The sequence below is a fragment of the Larimichthys crocea genome, chromosome XVI, assembly GCF_000972845.2.
Source record: "Larimichthys crocea isolate SSNF chromosome XVI, L_crocea_2.0, whole genome shotgun sequence".
NCBI classification, from domain to species: Eukaryota; Metazoa; Chordata; class Actinopteri; family Sciaenidae; genus Larimichthys; species Larimichthys crocea.
The window spans coordinates 12,920,258-12,926,777 of record NC_040026.1 but is presented as its reverse complement, the minus strand read 5'-3'; the positions used below and the strand labels follow the sequence as shown (position 1 = coordinate 12,926,777).

The 6,520-nt window shown below is 39.8% G+C and overlaps 1 long non-coding RNA gene across 2 annotated transcripts in view; it reads left to right on the top strand.

The window, feature by feature from the left end:
- Positions 1-246: 246 nt before the first annotated feature.
- Positions 247-6,520, top strand: part of LOC113747896 (uncharacterized) — a 224,686-nt gene continuing 218,412 nt past the window's right edge. For both annotated transcript variants that reach the window (XR_003463971.1, XR_003463972.1), the window contains exon 1: positions 247-328. This is a non-coding gene — a long non-coding RNA (uncharacterized LOC113747896). The remainder of the gene's footprint in view (positions 329-6,520) is intronic.

Here is a 6,520-nt window from a genome sequence, read left to right as displayed (position 1 = left end):
AGTGGTGATGAAGGAATACCCACCGGAGATTGTTCATGGTCATGAAATCACAACATTTCAATATTTTACAGTTCCATTTTGTACACTCAGCAGTTTGCTTAGCATAGCAAGACGGGATGGTGGAGGTATCCAAAGGCAGACAAACAGTAAACAAATAGCAGAGTGGACTGGACACCCATGGAATGCACATCCAGCAGGGGGCAGTGACATCAAGGATGCATGACTCAAACTAGAAGAAGAAGAAGAGGAAGAAGAAGAAGAAGAAGAAGAAGAAGAAGAAGAAGAAGAAGAAGAAGAAGAAACTGAAGTGCCACACCTGAGAAGTCAGGTAAATACAGTTAGGCCTTGTTTCATTAGCACCAAAAGGCCCATGTTCAGGGACACCTTGATTCAGTCCATTCTCTGGATTACTGTGGAAACACTGAGCAATCAGTGTAAGACTGATGTTTTTGTCTGTACATTGTCATTTAACCAAGAAATATATCGTGAGTTTTGTCGTGCAAGTTGTGTTTGAATTGGCGGGCTCCGATGTTTTTAGTGGTTGGAGCAGCATTGCAACATGTTTCAAGAGTTTGAGAGAGTAATGTCATGATTAACTGGAAGTCATATTTCTCTTCTACTGCAAACATAACTCCCCCAGGCTGGGCTGCTATTACTATTATTTTCATAGTAAAGCCTCACATTACTAAGCTTTGTAATATTATGAGATGATGCAATATGATGAAAGACCACTGCAGAATGGTCTTTCGATCAGGTATGCCTGAAGCATCTGCTAGCATAAACACTTAAATGTGTGTGTGTGTGTGCGTATTCATCCCATCTCTCCCACTCCATGACTTGAATTTCACGGCTTTAGGACCTCATCCCTCAGCACAAACCAAAAAAACAGAGGCTACTACTTTGGCAAAATCTCCATCTCTTCCTCTTATGATTACTCCATCCTTCTCTTCCATCCAACACCTCTCTTTACTTCTCTCTTCGAGTTGTTGTGTCTGCCTTGCAGCATTCCCTGGCTGCTTTCCGATGCTAGCCTCTTGTTTTCTCCTGGCCAGAACCTCCCCACGGCAATGTTCTATTAGTGAATATGAGACACGGGAGTCAGGCTACAGGAATGCTCCTTTTTCCCCCAGACAGCCTATCAATTACCATGATGGAAAGTTATGATGATAGGTTTTACTGCATCTGTAGAATCTTTGAACTAACTTTAGAAATCACACACTGTATTTGTCCTGGTCGTCTGTCCAGATAAAAATGTGATCAGTCTTCTGGATTGTGAATAAAATATCGTCTAGTATCGCAATACAAGACTTTGGGGATAAATTCAATAATGCAACCTCAATTTGTGTTAGCCAAGGTTAGCTAAGGTTGTCTTATTTTCACAGTTGTTTTGCTAGTTCATTGGATTTCCTTCATATTTTTGAGGTTCAGTCAACTCATGTTGATTTAACTTGATCAAACTTGATACTTGATTCATCCTTTGAATATAGTTGTATGGAGCTTTCTATGTCTGAATAAAGATAGCCCTGGTGAGGGTTGTCTCTGTTTGAGCTTCGAGACTTAATCAAAATACAGTTTCCCAATCGGTGGTTGTGGATTTTAAAAGGCACTGTCATTTAGTTCCATAATGCAACTATACCAAAGCATTGTGGGAAGTGTAGGATCATAGAGCTTGGCCTGTGAAAGTCAAGATATCTCAGCCCCTGCTGCATCACTTTTTTAAAAATATCTCTCTTGCAGTCACAAGGCACCCCTTTCTCAAGCTACTAACCTACCTATGAATCATTCTAATGATAAATTACTGCACTAAAGGAAGAGACATTTCTTTGTCATAATAATTGGTGATTGTTGGTGAGTGATGATAGTAGAAGTAGTTTTTCACCAACTTTCAGCACAAAATAAGTAGATAGTGGCGAGTTTGTATTTTCAACATTCTTCCTATAACAAATATTATAAGTGGATCTGTGACTAAAATGCCCAAATTGTGTGAACCATGCAGAACATTAATATTTATTCGTGTATGTTCAAGTGCATGGTCCTCGATTGGGCTAATTGTGTTTTACCAGCCCTGACTAACCCAGACATCTTCATTACAGGACAAACACACGAAGCGGAAGCCTTTTTACTAAGGAAGTTCCATGGACCAAATGCAAAGTTAATACATTGTATTACGTTACTGCACAACACATGTTTCCTGTTTTTTAGTTCTGTTATCAGTTTTCACACTATTTGAAACAAATACAACCGTAGCAAAGCGGAATGAACAAACAACATCTAGACAGTCAGACTTTAAGCTGATACAGTTGTTGAAGATGACCCAATGATTTATGAAAGAGCTTAATCCTTTGAACATGCACAACATTAAATTGATTGTTTTCTTCACCATTTCTGTCTTTCTACAAACCTTGCCAGGTCAGGCAAACTCTACAAAATCAATTATCTCCAATAGTCAGCTTTTATGTCAACTCTGCAACAACTTTCATTTATATTATCCGCATCCAGGAATATTTTCTGCAGATGACCTGGCCATGTTCCCAGTATTACAAGTCTCTCTAACATGTGTTTAGTTGCTCAGAAAAGTTGTGTGTGAGCACTGCAGGGTGATCCACTGCTGTAAATCATGACTTTGCGATTAGTGATAAGTCCCTTTTTGAAGGGCTGGGGTGTGATAAAGATGTGAAGTTTCATGTGTGTGTGTGTGAGAGAGACCAAAAACCACTGAGTGCTGCCAGATACAGTTGATGACATCATAAAAGTTATCTTCCTATCCAACAGATGTACACGTGGATACATGAAGACATATATACAAAGAATATGACACACAGATCTTCCCTCTTTCCCTCTTCCTGTGACCTGCTCCTTCTTATCCTGTCTTTGATTTCTCTAATCTGCTCTAATCAATAACGTATGTCAATGATGGATCAAACGACTGCATGTTATGTGAATGGGGTCACTTGTAGTGACAAATCGACTGAGAATTGTGATTCTAGTCTGCATTCCCCACAGCTTTACAGAGTGTTTAGCATCATTCAGCTTATTGTTTTGGTTGTATGGCCTGCAGCTTTATGGTTTTGGTTCATTCTTAGACTCTCTTTGCATTACTTCCTTGGCCCCAAATGGCTGAAAGACAAAGTTAGCAAGTATTTTGTAAACACAGTGAAATATTAAGCAATTAAATGGGTTGTTGTTAGCTAGCTAGGGTAACTAAGTCTTACTTAGTTGCTTAGTTCTCTACTCCACTAGCTATAGCCATGTTTGAGATGTATAGCAATGTATGGGAGATGCTGTACAAATTTAGTAACTTTATGGTGAACATAAGAGAGCATGCAACCAAATAACAACGCTCAGTTTCCCTAGCTACCATAGCAACTTTTTCAACTGATTAATACTCTTACTATTGAATGTGTGTACTGCTAGCTAGCTAATCATGTCTGGCAATGTATGGGAGATGATGTACAGACATATTGAGCAGATAAATTCTTGTCAGTCAAGAAATATTTCCAACCACATTGAAAACACTTCACTGCAAGTAAAAGTCCTGCAATCAATCAATCAATCAATCAATCAATCAATCAATCAATCAATCAACCCTACTTAACTAAAATAATGTAAGTATTTGCATTAAAATGTGCTTAGAGTATTAAAAAATGTAATAACGGTCCCTGTCAGTGTTTTAGTATTGCATATGGTGTTTTTTATGTTGCATTTTATTGCTGTAGATGTTCATGATTGAGTAAATTTGTAACACGCATGAACATCAATCAAATGCCTCCTATCATGAAACCAAATGGAGGTGTTCTCTCTAAAGACATGCTTTATTGATCTATCATCATCCCCTCCTCCTCCTGATCTAAAAATGCAGGTGAGTTTGGAGTGGAGTATAACAGTTCACCACAGATTAGTATATACCCTGCATAAAGTTTTACCATATATTCTTTTCCTCTTCTATGCCACATGAACATTGTTTTCCACATGCGAGGCGCCTTCCTGTATGTCATTAAACTTTTCCAGATTTTTCCATCTCAGTCGGTTTCAGACAGAATATAGGAGTCACCTTTAGATTTACCATCCTCACTCAGTGCAAAAACAAAAAAGTTCAGTGCATGGGTACCATTATTACAGACACCAAGTATCAGAAACACAGACTGCCAACAATAAAAACATCGCCCCTAACCAACCTACCAAAAACACCCAAAAACAAACTATTAGTATATAGCCAAATGTAGATTTGTAACTCTCTAAAAGTTCTTCAGTCATGCAAGCTTTACTCAAACACATACAGATCATTCACAGCTGGGAGGCTCAGTGCCCAGGTACATTTTTTAGTCCTTTGCTAGATTTTTAAAACCGTCTTTGATTCCAACCAGCAACCTTCCCTTGATCACAGACCTGCAACTTTCACATCCCAACGGTCAGTGGCTTTATGGGGGTCTTGAGTATACCATCGGGGGGCTTGAATCTTTCTGGCTTGTGGATTGGGGAGGAAGGAGTTACTATTATGTTGAGGTTTATGAGCTTCTAGGGGCCTTGACAACTGGCCAGCGCTGATAAATCCTATGAGTTATTTCACAGCACTAGAACATTTCACTTACGATGAAATCAAAGTGACAGCATGGCAAACTACCTCAGGACCGAAGCTCATGGGGCAGAGGGAGCTTGATATGCTTCATATGTGCAAATAAACACTATTCCTGGTATACAACTTTGAAAGATGTGAAAATGTGTGTCTGGTAACAGTCTGTACATGGCAGCAGCAGTATCACAATCAACATTTTGATAGAAAGCAACACACTAAATGACTTTGGGTCATGTGAAAAGTTTCTGGTATTATTTATCAGACAAAGGAAACTGACATGCCTGCAATTTATTCGCAGAGTGCTTGTCTGCTGGTAGATGAACCTGGTATGACCTCAGCTCTGCGTAGCTTTATAACATCTTTCAGTTGGCTGGTTTGGTTTTTCGGTATCTACTCATGCTGTTGGAAAGTGGAAAAGCTCTGATAAACCACAGTGTATAAAAGGAGCCTGTACATCTCAGGCTTCATTCAGCTGCCTCAGCCTGCCAGCTCCAACGATCTTCCACGTCTTTGTGTATTTTAGATTAACCGGGAAGTGGAAGAGACAAGTCTGCCGAGATGGTGACAGTCAGAGCCAACACACTCTGAGCTTCACGACCCTTCAAAAAGCCGTGGGTGATGTCAAGATACTGCCTCCATGTTTTACATCCATAACTATTTTTTTTTTTTTATTGGTATAAATGTAAACTGAAGAAGAATGTGTTATTTCATTGGTGTTTAATCCTAACTGATACAGCCATAGATGCTAGTGGTAAAATCTAAATCATAACTTCCACTCTAACAGTTGTTGCCATCTAAATAAATGTCTGTCTTTAATCCTCATGCTGTCTTTATTTTAATCTCTGGGCTCTTTCTCCCCTCCATCTGTCTCTCTCAACTTTGTCCCACCCTAGATCTCCCTCTATCTCTGCTGTTCGGTTTTCTACTCCCACTAATAATTTCCCTTTCCAGTCACAGCTCCTCAAAAAACACCCACTCACCTCACACACACCCACCGACCCAAGTTGTGAACCATCCTCCCTGCCAAGGAACACACACGCACACCAAACCACTTGCACACATATACAGAGCGACCACATGAAAAGGTGCTGCACTGTAAAGATAGGCAAGGCTTGGATGGTGACACCTCGTATCCACACTGGGCTTATCTGCAGGCCGAGCTGGGAGTTCAACACAACGCAGCCAGATGTAGAGAGGGAGATCATCCCGTCTCAGCTGCCTGCAAACCACTAATGCACTGCACGCATGGGGAGGAGGGGCGGCATGGAGAAGGAGTGGGAGATAGAATAAATAGACAGAGGGAGAGTGCCAGCTGTTCTGTAGCAACAAATAAACACATTTTGTCGGCGGTATCAGAATGCTGCATAAAGAGAGAGGTATGCTGGCTGATTTAATCAAAGCAACTCATCTTATTTATAAGCATCTGGCAACTGTGATAAATAGTTCAACATTCTGGGAAATAATTAGCTTTTTTCCAAGCCTGAAATAAGATGAGTTTTGTGTGTAGTCGCAAAAAGAATCCAAAGGAGTCCAAAGTTAAATACACCCTGACAAAACCCAGTGGTGTAATGTAACAAACTACTTTTATTTGAATTTGAGGCACTTTAGTTGAATATTTCCATGCTGCTTTATACTGCTAAAGCTTCTACTCCACCCTTTCTGTCAAGTGAAAGCAATGCCTCGCAAATTGATGATTTTAAATGTTAAATTTCCATAAATTCTTTAAATACCTAAAAACCATCTTGGATTAACTGGAAGATCCATTGCACAAAGCTAAGAAAGGCCATTTTTCTGAGCTCGTGAATAGCTGACTTTTTAGAGATACATTGATCTCACAGCACAGTGAGACCACAAACATATGATTGTCTTTTAGAATAGATGCACTGCTGCAAATTCAACTACCCAGCAGAAAAAAAATAGACCAAATTTACTCATCAGGACATCGAC